General features: G+C 44.6%; 1 protein-coding gene across 1 annotated transcript in view; it reads right to left on the minus strand.

Moving 5' to 3' along the window:
• magi2a (membrane associated guanylate kinase, WW and PDZ domain containing 2a) overlaps positions 1 to 18,558 on the minus strand; it is a 203,351-nt gene that overhangs the window by 143,411 nt on the left and 41,382 nt on the right. The gene's annotated exons all lie outside the window — the stretch shown is intronic.

Below are 18,558 nucleotides of genomic sequence, written 5' to 3' on the forward strand. Positions count from 1 at the left end.
CAAATACTCTATCTACTCTGCCACACACTCACAATCACATTTCAAATGGAGGCAGGACAGGACGGATGAGAGGCGGAGGGGCCACTCCACTGACGTTACTTAAGGGATTCCTCGCTTTAACCAACGCACTTGTCATTCTTGTTACTCTTCTGCATAGAAGTACAGCAGCAGAGAGGCAGACGGAGTGGGCGCACAGGCTGAGAAGACATTCGTCTAACCTTCAACATCCTCTGGAAAGCAGCAACTTGGCACGGTGCCACATAGCATTTAGCTACCCCCCCCCCCCCCCACACACACACACACACCGTCTTCTTTTTCCCCTCTGTGGTCCCGAGGCAGCGACATCCAAGCATGATATGTCCGAGGCCGCACATGACAGCAACGCACACACGTGCAGACAGACGCATCCAGGCAGGAAAACACATGCTATCGATTCTGAAAGCACTGGAGGTGGATGAAATGGCAGCGGGTGTAATGAGCAGAGCATTGATCCAAGAATAACCCAGTTTAGAAGTTTTCTGTCATATTGGGAGATCTATTATTTAGCACATTCTGGTTCTCCGGCCGTGTGTTCTCACACACACACATGCACGCACACACTAATCCATCAGAGCTGAACTAATTCACGGTGCGCTGCATTATAATCGTGCAAACCTGAATTACAGAGACCGGCTCCATCTGTGTCTCTGTCAAAGACGTGGAGCGGCACGACCAGCCCATTTACATTTGCATGAGAAAAGAAGCCAAGCCAATGAATGTGCATACTGAAAAGGTGAGCAGACTCCAAAGCACACACACATGCACACACATATTAACGCACTGAATGGCACCTCTTGTGCGGACAGCGGTTGTGCAGCCGGTATACTGTCAGAGTCCTCTTTCCACAGGTTTTGTGAAGCAAATAATCTCCGCTGGAAGGAAATCTTGCGTTTGATCTTTCCTGCTGGAATCCCCCCCCCTCTTGCGCCGTCCTGTCCCTCAGGTCCCCAACTCTGTCTCTGTTTGCCCCAATCTAGCAACTGTCAGCCAGCCAGCCGGAGATCTGAGCCACCTCTCCCTGCGCTCCACGGTGGAGAAATGAAACAGGAGAGCGCGGAGTGGCCGAGAGACACAGAGGCAAAGAGAGAGTGTGTGAGAGAGAGAGAGCGGGAAGGGGAAGGGGAAGAAGTGTGTGTGCCAGAGTGTGTTGCTGCAAGTGAGGGAGAGAGCGACTGCCGGAGCGTGGCTCAGGCGGCGGGGACCAATCGCGCCGAGATCCCTCTTTCTATTGGATCCCTGCAGATTCTCAGGTCCTACAACGCCCCCCATCTGCAGCACGGGGCACTACATCTGTTTTATATGCCTCCTCCTTTAGATTAAAAGCCATCCTTTACCACATCACAACCCCCCCCCCCTCCCACACACACACACACACACATGTCGGCTTACAGCATCCACATGACCTGGATCTGACCTCCTTCCACCGTCAAACAACCACGTGGTGAAGCTAAACATCGTGTCTCAGCGCCGTCTTTCTCCCGCAGAGCAGAATTCCTACTAATTAGGTTGTCGTTTGTTTGCTCTGCGTTCAGCAGCCGACACCAGCGGTTTCCGGTGACATTTTTTTGCCCATTCTGGTCATGCAATCTTTCCATTTATCTCCTTCTCCTCTTCCTCTGGTAATGACATGTGTTTACGTGCCTGTATACACATTTGCGAGCACACAAACGCAGCTTGACTTTTAAAGGCTGCTACATCGAAATGGAACCAACAATGTCAGATTTAATGGCTGTTATGAGGCTTCAGGGCATTGAAAAACTGGAAATATTTTAGAGTGTGCAGACATCTATTTAGAAATAAGACATGTTCTCTGAGATACTTATGTTCAGTCATTCATCTGTCTGTACAGCGGGGAAGCAGTCGATTATTATTTTGATTGTTTCTGATTGATTAATTTGCTTTATCAAATGGAAAAGATTCTCATTGCATTTCTTCCCAGAGCGCCCAGTGTGACATCTTCCAACTGCCTGATTTGTCTGATTGACGAACACCCAAATATTCCACGTAATCAAACAAGGATATAAAACATTGAGAAATTATCAGACTCATCTTTGTCTATAATATGAGGCAGAACGGGTCAGAGACAGGCAGAGTTCTACTGAAATAACATATAAAGAACAAAAAATGCACCAAGTTTCATGCACATTTCTGTTATGCATACAAAAGCTGATCCCAAACCAAGTTTTTAATACACAGAAGATACAAGACTGAACTCGAGAACAAGATAGATTTCTTCAGCAAAAAATCTTCCATTCGTCTAAAAATCTCACAGCCTTGCTGGCGTCTGAGCGCTCTTTGTTTAGTCACTGTTGCCAAAATGAAGCTGATTCACTCAACTTTTGTTCCGATGTTGATTCTGTTTTGTTAATTATTACAAAACAGAGCTGACGGAGTAAACCAGGATGAGGTTTGCTCGCTGGCGCTGAGCAGCAGCTACAACACTCTGGTGACAGCAGCTCTCCTCAATATGGCCCAATATTTGCCCATGTGTCCAAAAATAGATTGTGTGTGTGCACGCATAGCAATGCAACAGAGTCAAAGTCTTACAGCGGCTCCACTGGTCTGGAGTCAGTGAGGTGTATGAGGGTGAAGGAGGTCATTTCAACAGATGTGATGCTCTCTCTCATTTTTCTCTTGAGGTTGTTCCTCATCAGCTCCTGCAGCTCTGACGGCGCCGCTATCATGACACGACTGATATGTGACGCTGCAGACGGGGAAATGTGTACGATGGAGGGAGCGCGGAGGGGAGGGGATGGAGATAGAGAAGAAAAAGGAGACTGTAGAGGCTGAGAGCTCACAGAAGCTCAGGAAAATCCACTTACTGCCGCATGAGGCAATCAGTGCAACATGACAATCCCAACGATATGGACAATTCATGCATTTATTGCTAGTATTCGTGTATTATTTCCACCTTGACCTTGAGGAAAGGTAACATAAAAAATGATGCAAAATGTAATGCATGCAATTTAGGATGAATTTCAAGCATGTTTGGAGCCACGCGCAGCCATGATAGCGTTTCCTAAACAGATGGGTGAATGAAAACCGTTGCTGCTCGGCAGAGGAAGAGAATCCACCATTTAAGCTCAGCAGGTGTCACGTAAATCCCCGGGGAGGCCGGGCAAGAGAGAGAACAGCCTGTGGAGAGCCGAAAAACAAGAGAGCAGCTGGTTCCTCCAGGGGATCGAGGTGCTACAACAGTAGCCTCCTCATACTCTGCCACAAACTAGTGCAGCTCACAGAGGAGCGCCGACTATCGCTGCAACTGGTGGAGCAAGAGGCACTCCACCTTAAAGAGATGGCAGCTCTAAACACGTTCTTCCTATTCAGTTGCTTTCATCAATCTAAATTATGTTTGTGTGTGTAATAAATTATTCATGGCTTATTGAACTATGCTTTGCAGCAGGTAATGACTCATTCATGGCGTCGGCTTCGTCTTTAGTCGTGCTAGCAGCACCGCTCGAGAGGCGGTGGTGTCGGCTGGCCCAAACAAACATCAATAGTCCACATAGGATGGATCCTATTGGCTCTGGTGCTCCCTTGACTTCTCGTCTAGCGCCACCAGCAGGTCAAACCTTTCACTTATACTGTGAAATATCTCGACGTCTACTAAAGCCGTTAGCAGAGCTGTAGACTCTTGTTATGCTAAACTAAACAGAACAAACGAATCAGGACTCATGTCAAAGACACTAATTAGCACAGCTGGCAAAAAGGGCATCTTCAAAATGTCAAAGTTTACGAGGCCACCGCTCATCAATCCACCTCCATGTTTAGGTGACCCAGCATTTCCACCAGCACCAACTTCAGTATTCAGTATTGTTCAGTTTTCTCGTTACTGCTGCCGACTCGTTTGATCAGAAAGTCACAGAGATGTCTTTACTTGATGAAGACAAACCTGCAAAAAGACTTCATCTTGAAGCGAGTGCCACCAGCGGAACATCACGCCCACATGACCTGCCCTGTCAGCACAGACAGGCTGGATTTAATGGCTGGAGACCTTCACTGCATGTCACACTGCTCTCTCTCTCTCTCTGTAAGTGTGTTTAAATCCACCTGGTTTTATGCACATTTTCAAGGCAGTTTTTACACTGGGCTGAGGTGGAAAGATTGGTATGACGGTAAAACAAAATGTGACAAAGTTAATGGAAACAGACTGAAGCTCCACTGACGAGGCTAAAAATGGAAGCTGAGGAACATCAGATCTGAGTGGAGTGATGAAGAGCATATTAATAAACCTAATCTTGCTGTGCTGTCTTCCACTGTAAGGGTTTACCAGCACCCACCTGGAGAATTAGCGCCACCATTGGTTCCTAACACTCATAACAGCAACGGACAGACTCATTTGCATTTTCTTTATCAATTTTAAGAGGATTCATTTAAAATTCGAACTGCATTCGGATGGAAACTTGACTATTGTCTCTCTACACTTTGACTGTCAAAGGCAAAACACCAAAGCAATTATCCTGTTGAATTAAGTACGACAGCCTCAAATACTATAATTACTACAACTACACAAGTGCTGCTATTTCTAATTTGACTGAAATGTGAATTCATTTTTAAAAAATGTAGCATCCCTTTTGTGCTTGAGGAAAGCAGTAGCGCTGTGTACTGTTACTATGTTTACTGCGTTTGTTGTTCTGCACCAAAACACCAAGGCAAATTCCTGTGTGAAAACCTGTTGGCAATAAACCTGATTCTGATTTCAGTGTCTGGATTCAGAACAAAAGACTAATTTTCCTCCATTAAAGCAAAACAAATCACTTTGTCTCTCATGAGAAAATGGTTTTAATGCATAATTCTGCTGTTTTCAACGTATGGAAGAATCTCAGTAAGATTACTGTTTAATGAATATACAGAATCAAATCAGAAATAAAAAGAAATCAAACCTCTGAATAATGAATTAAACAGACTCCAGGCCAGCAAATTCAATCCCAAACCTGAAGAGTAAAAATCTGATTGCAAACATTTGTAAATATTAATCTTAGTATTCATGCTGAAAACAAATAAGGTGCATCGTGTTTCAATATGGGACGATTTCCTGCAGCGATGGATCAGCTCATCAGGAAACTTAGATCTGACTGTGTCAACAGTTCATGCAGGCGCAGAGAGCTCAGAGGGAGCTCTGTGCTCAGAATCCACTTTGGGCTGAACAGCCAGCAAGGTCAGCAAGACAGACGTGAATGCAGAACACACATGCATCTAAAACCCACCAGAAGTCCTAAAGAAAGGACTTCTGCAGCGCTGACAGGAAAGTCTTCAAAGTCTCCTGCAGAAGTCTGAAAACTTTCTGCTTTATCGAGAAAAATCCAGCATGGAGGGAGCGCTGACAGTCAGTCAGCGCTCGAAGCGCCGTCATCGCAGCCGCACTGACAATATTTATCACACCCTGCTCTGAGGGCACCCGAAGGCAGTCACATATGTAGCTTTATCACACTGTGTGTATGTGTGTGTGAGCATGAAAGTCAGAGGGAGCTCCAGCAGACAGCTGTTTGGATAATCAGGCTAATTAAAAGATCAGGATGGGCTTAAAACCTTGCCAGTTTCACCAGACACACACTGCGCGCTGCTGATTAGTCTTCAATGCACATGTATGATGCCAAATCTGTGGTGAAAGTGTTGGAATCTGTAAACACCAACTGGCCTTCACATGGGTTTACACGCACACACACGCACACACACAAAGACTGAAAAAACAGCCCATATTCCAAAAATAAAGCCAGCAGAATGCGGTGATTCGCTAATCATTCGACATGTGTTTAACTGAAAAACGCCTTGGATCTCATCAACTTCAATATAACTTCATTATATTTAGGTATTTAAAGATTGAACTAATGAATTCGTTTTTGTTTTAAGGACAGTTTTAGCTCCTTAACTACAAATTAAATAAACTTTATTTTTGCAGAACACCTTTGAATTTATTTTGGAAACCGCTCCAGGCAGCCATTGATTTCCATTTCCATTATGCTGAACACAACCAAACTTTATCCATGGTGTTATAACAGATTGTAAAACAGATGTAGTTCTTACATCAGACCAGGAAACACTTATGTGGACAGACAAAGCATTGTGTCTTTTAATCTGCAGGACTTCCTGTGTAAGAGCCTGAGTACGCTTGGTACTGAGTAATCAAACCCATGTCATCGGAGCTGAACCCTCATGTACACACCTGTTCACAAAACCTGCTTCTTCTTGGTGTTGTGAAGTCATTACGCAGACAAAAACATATCCATTATTTGCCTTTTACAGAATTACGCTCATTTCCTGAAATTACAGGGCTCCAGCCTGACAAACACACCCTCGCAGTATCTCCAGCTCTCCAAATCCCACAGGTGATTACGCAGCTCAGCTTCCTTCTGTTGCTTTACGCTGACCGTCCCCAGCTCACCAATTGCCATGGAAATTCACTCAGCCCACCGGCTGCCTGCTTGTGTGTGAGCATGTCTCCCGCATGGCGGGGGACGCCTGGTCCATTTTATCCTGGAAATGGGACTCTGATAGTGCTGCTGGAGCAGGAAATGGAATATGTCCTTCACGTGCTGCCGTGCCTTCCAGTGGCCACCCTAAGCAGCGGATTGATGGAGAACAGCATGGGAGAGCAGACGGGTACCTCGCATTTCTGAGCCACCATTGCATTCAAACACACACGGCTTCATTTATATCAATCAAACTGTGCTCTGTGTCCAGATCTGCTTTTTTGGATGGGGACCAATCCAATCACACTTTCCAATGCTCATCTCTGGTATTAGAATGAAATCTTGTTTCCTGGATAGCGGCTGCATCCTGATATGTTCGTGTACATGACTGTAAGGGCACAGTAATCGAGTCTGTCCTCACATCTGGATTTTGCAGGAATAGCGCTGGTTAACCAAATAGTTGGCTGAACTTCCTCTGAACCTGGTCTGTGCGTGATTCCACAAGGTGCTTTACCTCGACTGAGCAGACTAATTTGCATGCATGCATGCTATTGGGAGAGCACCAGCTGTGATTTGCATGCAGGCACAGAAACTGGACGAACACTGATGAACACTGACCACCTACTGCAGCATTAATGAGCGAATGCCCACAGCTGGAGTCTGGGAAAGACAATGTCAGTTTATTATGTGAGTGATTATACCTTCAGTTCTTTATTCTCCTGGGATATTCACATGCAGATGACATTTTAATAGGAGGTACCCAAGGGTAGAGTGACAGTGTCTCAAATCAATTTTTTATGATTTTCATGGATTTCTCTCATTAAAAAAATATGATGTGCAAATTTGTTTTGCCAAAATGCTTGACACAGCACACGTCTCTTAATAAGCTGAAACTGTCCCTCCTGGATAGATGCATGGTTATTTTTAATTTCCATTTCCATAATTCTGGTGAGTGATGAAGAAACACTTGATGTTAGTGTGACTGGATTTTACTTTCAAGCTATTTTGGTCACCTCAAGCGCATCTTGTGTGGATTAAAACTGCTGCTAACACTGGCACTTCACGAGCCTGTGTGTGTTATACGAGTGTGAAAAGGACCAAAGGAAAGCAGCAGTTTATAAAAGCTCAATATGGTTTTCTTTGCTCAGTGGTGAATGCCTGAAGAACATCAATCCACACAGCATGGTATTTATCAATACATGCCGTGATATGTGCCAAAGCCTGGGTGACGACCTACAGAAGCCGTATAATAATGTTAAATGATTTCTTGATCCCTCGTTGGCCTGCACTGTCATAAATCAACCGAACCATCAAACAGGTAGCTCCATTCTGTACTAAACTAAACTTAAGCTTCTAGACCTCTGAATCCTACCCCTGCCTGAGCTGAGAGCTAAATTTGGCTGCTCACACTGGCCTGAGTGGCAGTTTTACCTAAAAGCCACTGGCTGCTGCTAAGTACTTTAGCACTTGGTTGTGTCTCCAGGTATTTCACCCTCGAGAGAGACTTGTTTAACACCTCGAAGAGAAGCTATGCCTCAGCATAAAGAGCACATGGGGCAAGATTTAGGGAATACAGAAGCGAATCAAAGGTTGCAGCTAACATGGATCCTGTCTGGCCTCTTACCCGTCACTTGACTCCAGCTGACTGCATACATTTTATCAAAAAATCACCTCTGGCTTTGGCTGGAAGATGTTCATCTAGCTGCCTACTCGTGCCTCTGGATGTCTCCTGTCCCACGAAGACTGACCGTAGCCAATTCCAACCACGCCCCAATGCCTATGTCGCACCTTGTGACCCTTAAACTGCCTTCATTGGGTTCAACTTCATATCCTGACATCACAATGCAGGAAGCAGACCGCCACTTTGAGGACGCATCCGAGTGCATCTGACCACTGAACTGGCTGGTGGGTGATGTAACTGCGACGCTTGGTTTTGGCTCGTCCGCTTCAAGCTGATAAAATGGCGGCCTGGTCACAAACACTAAAAAATGTTTCTGAAAACATTTGAGGCAAGAAACAGGCAATTCAGTAACAGAATCTTGGTTGGCGCTGGACAGCCTCCTTTGCATAAAGTTGAGGTTGTGTCATGTTTATGCAAATACAGATATGGCCTGTCAACTCGCCACGGCATATCCACCATGAACCTCGTGTCCAGGTCTCCTGCTCTCTACACACAATGAAAAGAATCCATCAAACTGGCATACATCGTTGCATCCAGTGTGTCTCCTTTACCTTCCCTCTTCTTAACTGGATCTCAAGTGGTCACAACCACTGAGCAGCAAACCAACCTGCACACAACACAGCTTAGATATTTTTCCAAATCTATATTCGTGTGCTCAGTACTCATGTGATTTACAGTGCAAAGCACAAAAAGTTTCTAGAAAGTTTTACAGTGACAGTTTCTGCCAAATCTGCAGTTTTCTCCCGTATTCAACACCCCAAAGATGTTGGCAAGTTGGCCTCTCTCAATTCTGACTAGCAAATTAGCCAAACGACCTGTCAGTCACAGGTTAGTGGCTTGGAAAGAGCAGTGATATATGTATTTGAACCGTTTCATTCTGTGATGAAACACCCTCACAGTTGTTTAAAAGACCCGAAAAAGGAAATGAAGATCGTAAAATGTGAGTGAAAAATAGCAAAGGGCAATTAACAGCTCTTCAGTTCCACATTCACGGTGCTGAGTGCTGTTCAGTTTGCCTGGGAGACCTGAATCCTCTCCTGGATCTGCCCCTCATGACTCTGTACAGCTTCATGTCACCTGCTACAGCTTTTCCTCTAACTGCTTTACTTTCTCCAGTAGTCCAGAAATGACTGCAGCCAATAACGCCTTTCCTTGTTTCTAAATTTGTAGAAGGAAGTTGATAAAAATCCTCAAGTGAGGTTATTTACTTTATTATTTATTCATTGTAGAGTCAGCAGTTTCACAGAGCAACTAGAAGGGCTTTGTCTGCTTGATACAGCCTGTGTGAAAGGGTTTAGACTGACAAGACAGAAGGGTGTATGAAAGTCTTGCCATCACATGAGGCTGGGATGTAGGTGCAAGGCGAGAAAGAGTCCAACTGCATTTAAAACTGCAAAATTCTTTGGTGAAATAAATCCATTTTCCAGGTACAAAGTAAATCAGTGCAAATCTTTAACATCAGTTACTTTCCTGAACCTTGAAACAAAGATTTGCGCCATTGACCGACAGTAAACAGTAGTGCTGAACGCAGCCATAAAGGTCTGATTTCCTGACACAGTAAAGATAGTTTGTTTACATTTCTGATAACTCAATGAAAACTGAAAAACTAATGAATATTTGTAATGCTAGGTATATAACTAGCTTGGTTGCGGACATCAGGATTCCATACAGTTATAAGGTTGAACTGTTTGGAGGCAGTGATGTTCAGGTGTCGAGGCAGCTGTGTGTGAAACCTAAATCGAATTCCATCCTTCCATACGGAGTTAAAGAGGAACGAGAGACAGTCGATAAAGATAAGGTGATTTGAACAGGGGGGTGCAGCCTGCTGTGGGCCCTTCCAGTGAGGACTGAAAGCAGGGACACACTGGCAGCAGCACGAGCACGTCGAAGCTGCTCCCATGCGACGGCTTTGAAGTCCAAGAGACTGTGAAATAACCTCACCTTGGTCGACTGGTCGACTGCATCCAGACTCAACATGCTAATGCCGCCGCGCCTGTGGTTCACTCAGGAGGAAAGCTCCCCTCACTTAACATGACGAGGATCCATCTCCTGTCAAACTGTCGCCTCAAAAATGTGTCATTTGCCTGCAACACGGCGACAAAAGGAAATCCATCTCCGCTGAGAGGCTGAGGCTTTCGAGCGTGTGCGGTGGACAGAGTGGTAAAAAAGCAGACAAACTCAGTGCTCAACAGTCTGGTTGCCTTGCCAAAAATATTACTCCTATCACAATAAAGACAGCACTAAGAGACCCAGTGAAGCAAATCTCACGCAACGCTACAATAAATTATTGCACTCCCGTTTTGTATATCTGGGTACGTCTCTTGCTTGGACCAAACACATCACACAGAGATACAGACACAGAGACCAGAGTTTACAGAGCATCTACACCTCTTGATAAATCTATGAAAATCTGGATCCCTGCGCTGAACTCCTGGAGCTTAGAGAAGTGATAATTAGTGACAGGAGGAGACAGAATAAAACATACAAGGGACATAAAAGTTAACAAGACAAAGAGAAGATGACATGGTCAGACAGAGGTTTCTTCCACTGAGAGAGGAGACAGAGCTGGGAGGGAAGAGGCCAGTAAAGATCAATACTTTGTTTCTTAATTGGACTTTCATTCAGAGTCAGAGCCTGCATCCTAAAATCAGCGATACTCAGTGATTTATGTAAAAATCCACAGAGGACATGAGAGGAGACAAGCAGGGCTTTTGATAATACAAAGAGAATGGGTCATAAGAGCCCGTCACCAAAAACCTTTGACGTCTCACTGCTTGTTGATGAAGGAAGATTCTGGTTTATTACACTTGGGCCTTATTTTTGCACTCATTTGCAATATTTTCTTTCTGCGCACACTAAAGCACAAGCAGCCAGAAGGTTTGCCACAAACCCTGACGTTAGGCTCAACTCCTATTTCTCCCTGTTTTCAAGAACATTTTGGATGTGCTCACCTTTGGTTTTACCTCCAAATAAAGTTTTTTACATGATCAAGCTGAACCTTTGGCTTGGCTGACACTGATCAAGTGACCTCTAGTTGTTTTCCCAGATTTCAGCAATTATTTGGTGAGTTTGGTGTTATCACAACTGCTAGGAATTACGGTCAAAACTATCAAAATAATCGAATAAAATAAGTTGTAAAAAGCTGGAATGTGAAAGTTTAAAATGCGGTTCTTCTGACTTGAAAACATTAGAGAATTGAAATGAAAACAATGAATCTTCCAGAGGTGGGAAGAGGTGGAGAAATCTTGCACAATATCCCCATAAACTCTGTGAATTACTTAACGCTTGCAGGCTTCATTTCCCTACAAGAGCCAGACACATGGCGCTGTTTATGGTGTCGTACGTTACCATCTGACTGAAGCTGGACCATTGATGTGAGGTGTCTCGTTGAACTGAGTGATGGCTGAGTCACTCCGACACAACTGCAGGAAATCGGGGCTTATTTATACCAATGGGTCACCAGCTAATAGCCGAGCCACAATGGCCGCCACTGGGCTTACTCCTACGCATTGTCACTGCCACAGCACAGCTCTCATTACATCTTGCTGGGGCCACTTTAATTGAACTAACCCAATCAGAGCCCAGAGCGCTCCGGTCTGCTGAGCTCTGCAGTGGTGGCAATAGAATCTGATGGAAGAAAGATTAAAAATGTTGCTGCTGAATCATGCTTTGCATATCCCACATTCCCTGCCATGTTTATTTGCTCTGGCAGAGATGAATTGTGGGAAATCACACAGCGGCCGTGTCAGCCACTCATGTAGCTTTCTGAGAGCAAACAGGGCTGAGAGGGTATTCTACGTAAATGTTTCTTTAGCAAGTGTAATGGGGTAAAGTGGTGCATGTGCAAAGTGAGCTGTTGAATATTCCTTTTCAATTACGTTTTAATGAACTGTGACAATGTGGGGCTCAGAGGGGAAACGTCGCTGAAATATTTGCTTGAGATTTAATTTTAAAGTGGGGAAACTGCAGGAGGGCTGCACAGCGATGCACAGAGAGTTGTGGGCTGATGTCACACACAAACACAAACAAACACACACATTCACAAGAGCTGAAATAAATCCATCGAGTCTTTCTTTCTTTGCACACCGACTCAGGTTTAAAGTGATTTACTAGTTCTTTCTCATTGACTCACGCTCAAACACACACACACACACACACCTCGCCACAACCTACGCTGTCAAAATAGCCGCCACACATGGCCAATCACGGCACATTTCAAAGGCCTTTTCGCCCAATTGCATTTGGCAGCCCGACTCGAGATCACAGCTTACTGAGCAGAGCAGAGAACTGTTTCTGAGTTAACATCCCCCAGCAGAATGCCTTTTATGGATAAACCAATACATTGCAAGAAAACGGCGAGGCCCCAGAGAGTTCACAGACACTCACGCAAACATAAGCAGCGCACACACAAACAGCCAACATGTGGAACATGTGGAGAGCGGCGCGGACTGGAAGCTACAGTCTGCATAGATCATCTGAGGTAATCAAACTCCAAGAGGGATCCTTGTCAGGTCAGATCTCAACAGGATTTCAACATGAATCCATCTGAAGCTCTCCACTGTTGTACAGGGACCACTCAACAAGCAGTCTATTTGGTGTGCAGAGGAAGTTTGGGGAGGGAAATGTGCTCGGAAGCCACTGTTAAGCATGTGGGGCACAGTCCTAAGTAAAAGGTCATCTGCACAGTTTAAAGATGCATCATGCAAATCAACTGCTTCACATCTGCATAAGCATGAGGTTATGTTTAAGTTTAGCCTTAACTTGACTCAACATTATTTTAAATACTTGGATTTTAGGGGCTGCAAAACTTTTTATATGAGCAATAGGTCAAATTACCATATGTAATGTGAAAGGGGTCACTCGTGGTGACGACCCCACAGAGAATTAACTCTTCACTCTGCAGCGCTCCTCAGCTCTACAGACTTTCAGCGTCTTTCAGCTCGTTATATTGTTTTCCCGACTCACAAATTTACTGTTTTGGTTCTCACCGCTCTCATCAGAGCTGTTTTTGGATGCAGCACAAAGCTGTTTTCAGCTAAAAATCTCCCACTGGGCACTACCTGGCCAGCACCAAACGGCAGACAAACAGAGCAAACAACTCGTTGAACACAGCGGAGCTTTCAGCAGCTAAAGAGCCAGACACTGTCCTCAGGAGCGGGTGGAGGTCAAACAAAGCTAAAACGTGAGAGGACTGGACTTTAATTCATTGGGTGACTCTGAATTAATGCTAATGTGTCTGCTAACAGGTTTGCCAGAGTAACGTTAAAAGGTTATATGTGAACGTCGTGTTCACATCTTGTTGCACTGCCCCCAAGTGGTCAAAAATTCTATTAATGCCACTTTCAATGTCGACTCACTTGGATGAAATTATTTCTTAAGGTCCTCGAGAACACTTAAAAAAAACTTGAATGTCTGTGATATATATTTTAAAGTAAATCTTTGACATTTCTGAATATTGTTTTGAATTATTTAGACAGCTGAAATGAATAAGACCAGTTCAGGCTTTCTCCTCTCCATCTCCACCCATTACCTTCAAATGCTCTTTTAAAGACACTTCTTTGATTTTAACCGGTGCAAACAAGGTTGGACTGCAACTAATAATTATTTTATCACTTCATCTGATGATCACTTCTTCTGCTGATCAGCTCTAAAACAGATAAAACTCCAAAGTGTAGCTCAAACCCATGAATGATTGCTCTTTCTAACCTACATACGGCCAAATCTGTTAACCATCAGACTACCTTTTAGGGACCACTTGCTCCCCTCCAAACTCACATTTTGTTTCTGTATTGCTTTTGTCTGAATGTATGCATGCGAGTAAAGCTTCTACTGGCTCATCCAGGTCAGCCCCCTCAGCTCAGCCACACCAGTGCGACCGGTCAACCATTTCAAATGCTCCCATGTCACCCACCCAGGAAACACCCACATCACAGGCTGCCCGTGGCTGCCTGCGCTGGATTCAAAGCACTGGTGCTGGCACACACCTAAAGGCTGCTAAAAAAGCTGCAATCCATAACTCAAAGCGACGGTCCAGCTATGCTCTCAGTCCAATAAGGACAGCAGACTCACTGCTCTGAGCATCTTCTCTCTCAGGATGGGAATTACAAGCTTCCTCCAACAAACAATCACACCCTCATAGATCCTCCTCTCTCAGAGGTTCTTCCTCTATCATCTCAGTGGCATTTCATTGCTGCCTCTCGCCTGACATTTCTGTCATTTTCATTAATGCCATTTGTCACCTGGAACTGTATTTTTTGGCCGCTCAGTCGGAGCAGAGGAATGCAGATGGAAGCAGAAATATCCTGATAGCTTATCGACACTGTTATGAAGACGTAACGGCGCTTCTGACAGCTCCAGTTGAATTTTTTAGTGGAAACAACTGTGTTGCTGCTGGCAGTCTGTTTTTTTTCTCCCATCATCCTCAGCTGCGTTTCTAACATGAGATCAGGAGGTTAGTGTGTTGCTGTTGGCAAAAGGAATACCTCTGACTAATAGTGTGCATCCCTGACAATAAATTTATAAAAACTTATATTGCTGTATTGCATTTCAACTCCTAGCATGTCATTATAGAGCAAGTTAAGAGTTGTAGGTATAAGTTACAACTTCTGCGAGGGCACTGCTGCTGCTGCTGCTGCTGCTGCTGCTGCTGCTGCTGCTGCTGCTGCTGCTGCTGCTGCTGCTGCTGGGACTGAGCAAAAGTTCATCTTGGCCACAACAACAAAGCTAAACAAAACTTGTTAAAATCTCCCAGCGGGGACTGACTGTGAATGAGGAAACAAAGCTTTATTTCTCGCCTTGTGTGAAGGGAGGTAGCGATCAACCTGGCAGCTTGAGGAATGACTGCTTCACAGCCCTGTTGGACGACTGTGAACTGCCTCTTTTCACTCTCTTCCTCACTACTGACCTTTAAAACCTGCAGCTGACTGCTCATATTCGTGATTGTGAAGACAGCTGTTACACTCAGCTAACCCGGTCATCACGAACTGATCGTGCTAAAAGGGGGTATGAGGTGAATATCGTTGTTCAAAGAATCAATATCGAGATGACACTTAGACCCCTAGTGTGCACGTCTTGTGATTGACAAAATCTTAAATGTCACATAAGGAATCTAACTGGAACTGATAAGGGCTGTGGATCCTTAAGAGACAAAAAAAACATGCATCAGGCAAGTAACCAGCAACCACTTGATCAGCCGAGGCTTTTAAATTCTGAGGGGAAACGATTACCTGTAAAGCCCTCAAATGGAGCGAGAGTGACTAAAGAAAATCAACATTTAAACGGGCCAGTGTTGCACAGTCTATTTTCCCCAATAATGACTGTGCAAAGCATCTCATCGATTTCTCTGTGTGTGAGAGGAGGTTAATTACAACCTCAGCAGCGGTCAGCGACATGCATTTGTCTGGAGACATCGATAAAACACTGAACGCCACTATGTGTCTAAGCACAGGTAACAAAAACGCAAGAGAAGTTTTTATCCCATAAACTTGAGGCCAGCTGAAGGGTCGACACAGGAAACTGACCTCAGTCTCAAGGGCTGCACTGCAAGCTGATGAGAAGAGAAAGTCTGTTTTTCCACCACTGATCTATACCGACCATTTACTGTCTACGTCTCCCTCAAGTGCTTGATGTTGTTCGAGCGGCAGAGGACATTTTAGGCAAACAGCACTCGACATAAAGGCTTTCATGAATTCAAGAGCAGAGAAGAAAGAGCCTCTCTATAGGGCTGCTTTGAAAGCTCATCTTTGATTTCAGCCCTGGATGTTTTCCATGCTTTCAATTTTAACTGGTGTTTAACAGCGGAGGCTTGATGGAGGCTAAATAAATGCTGTGGCGGTGCAGCAAAACACAGACGATTGTGAGGACTGTCCAGTAAGCAGACAATGAACCGAGTCCGACCGCACCAAATGTCACCGATTCAATCTGATGAGGCTCGGCTCTGTTGGGTAAAATCTGGTGTTTGGCTGGAACAGTTTTTCCTCTCACAAAACCACCAGACTGTGACTGATAGAGCCATTTGTCTACTTTCTGAACCTCTAAAAAGCCTCCTGAGTTTTTACAAACGTATGATGTGATCCATCCCTCATAATCTCCCCCTGAGCTTAATCAGGCAGATCATGATGCATCTCTCCTCACGAGTAGTTTAGCCTTCAACAACAGTTAATTAAATATATAGCATTTGCATATACAGCAGTACAAAGCCATGAAGGCCGTGTAGCTACTGTGCAGCATCATATTCATTTCAGCATTCCCACCAAAACTGGCGTGTCTTTACCCGAAAAGAGGAAATCTTTTGTTAATGAATTTATCATTAAATGTTTGCTGCTTCCAGTAAGCCTTTTTGAGGATCTTCTGCTTTTCTCTATCTAATATAATTCTAAATTGAATATCTTTGGGATTTTGTTTGTTGGACAATAAAAGCTATTTAAATACATCACTTTGGGCTCTGGAAGCTTGTTAATGAATAATGGAAATAACAATTAGATTCAGCTCTTGTGTATGCAGATGTAAGCACAAAAAAGGCATGTTTACATGTTTTTTGGAGTTCAGCCTTTCAGCTCTTTTCGAGGCACCACGAGGGGAAACTCCACCTGTCACGTCCCATCACTGTTGCATGCTGGTTCACGTAGTTCAAGTAGCTGAAGGCTGCGGAGGACTCAAACTTCCACAGACAGCTCCATCAACTGGTTTACCGACATCTCCCTCTGAACAAACAACTTTTTTTCCGCCTCTTGCAGTCTCGGGCAGGGACACAAATTCATGCAGTCTTGCAGAGACACCCCACGCTGGCTGTGGCTGCAGCCCCAGCCCCAGTCGCCCTGAGGCCAAGTGGGAACACACAGCATGACATGCGATTGAGTCTCCGGCTCAGAGCCCTCCACTGACGTGACTTCTTGCTCCACAGTTCATCAGCATCAATGTCAGACCCCCGTGATATTACTTCCAGTGTCTGGGCCAGTGAGCTGCGAGGAATTGACCTCCGACCTCTCTTGAATTAATCTCTCCTTCAGAAATATTTACAGACAGAGCGATGCGCCAGTTTCAGTTACAAATAAAACGAAGCCTAAGCTGCCAGATAACACATTGAGCCGCCTCATCGAGAACAAACACCTTCAGCCTTGAAATTTCTACCTCCATGAATCCTATTATATCTCAGTTCTGTTCTCCTCCTCCTGTAGCTCTCCCCCCCGTCTCACCCCTAGCCCTCCATGTCATAACAGGAGTGGTGTCGGCTCAGAACTCTGGAGGGGGAGAGGTTCATCAGCAAATGGCTCCCTAAAACCCAATCTCATTTATATGCAGATGAAATAAATATTGATGTGCTGCCACGCTCTCGTCGTGTTTTGCCTAATTGATGCCAGCGTTCTTGTATCACTCGTGCTAGGTATGACTATTGGCAAGAGGCTTGCTCGGCCAAATGACTTGTAGCAGACAAAACAAAGCCATAGCAAGCTCTTAAAGCGAGCAGACAGACAGCACTACACAGCCGCCTGAAACAAAGCAAACAAATGAAGTGAAGTGACACACGGACGACAGAGAGCAACTGCCTGAGATGATTCATTTATGGGTGGGTGTGTGCAGAATGCAGATATTAGCAGCTTTAAAACATCTAAAAGCTCCGTCATCCTATGTGGACGAAGTATATGCACGAATAATATCTCATGATGGATTCAAGACTGCGTCCAACATTTTTCCATTACTGCTCAGGAGTTCTGGGAACCCATAGAGACATCTTCAAATTGCTTGATTTGTCCTTCCAATAGACTAAATCCCCATATTATATTGTTATATATTCAATTTACAGTGATGTAAAGCAAGAAAATCAGCATATCTTCGTATCTGAGAAGCTCTGATTTGTGCATTTTTAACCGTGCTAGCAGCGTGGCGTCATGGATGCCAATGCTAGTTTGAAGTCTGCCAGTCCTCCACACTGACATATCTCAATAACTGTCGGATGGATGACCATGAAATCTGGTACAAACACTCATATTCCCCAGATGGTGAATGCATCAACAGTTTAAATGTTTCATTCGTCCAATACCATGGTTTATGACCAAATACCCACAAAACCCATGACATTCCCGTCAGCTTTAACTGTACTTTGTGTTTAGTGCTACTTAAATGGACTGCATTTATTGGCTAATCTAAAATCGAATCCAAAGACTCTGTATTTGCCTCGTGCACCCATTCACACACTAATGGCAGCCAGTGACAATGCACTGGCCTCACCACTGGAAACCATCTTGCCCAAGAAACCGTTGACAGAAGGAGGAGGGGATTGACCCACCAACCCTGATATGTGGATGAGACACTCTTCGCAAATATTAGCATGCTAACACTGCCATTGTGAGCGTGTTAGCATACTGATGTCAGCACTGAGCTCAAAGCACCGCTGTGTCTAAGCACAGCCTCTCAGAGCCGTGAGTATGG

This window comes from Chaetodon trifascialis, chromosome 22, assembly GCF_039877785.1.
Source record: "Chaetodon trifascialis isolate fChaTrf1 chromosome 22, fChaTrf1.hap1, whole genome shotgun sequence".
Classification (NCBI taxonomy): Eukaryota; Metazoa; Chordata; class Actinopteri; order Chaetodontiformes; family Chaetodontidae; genus Chaetodon; species Chaetodon trifascialis.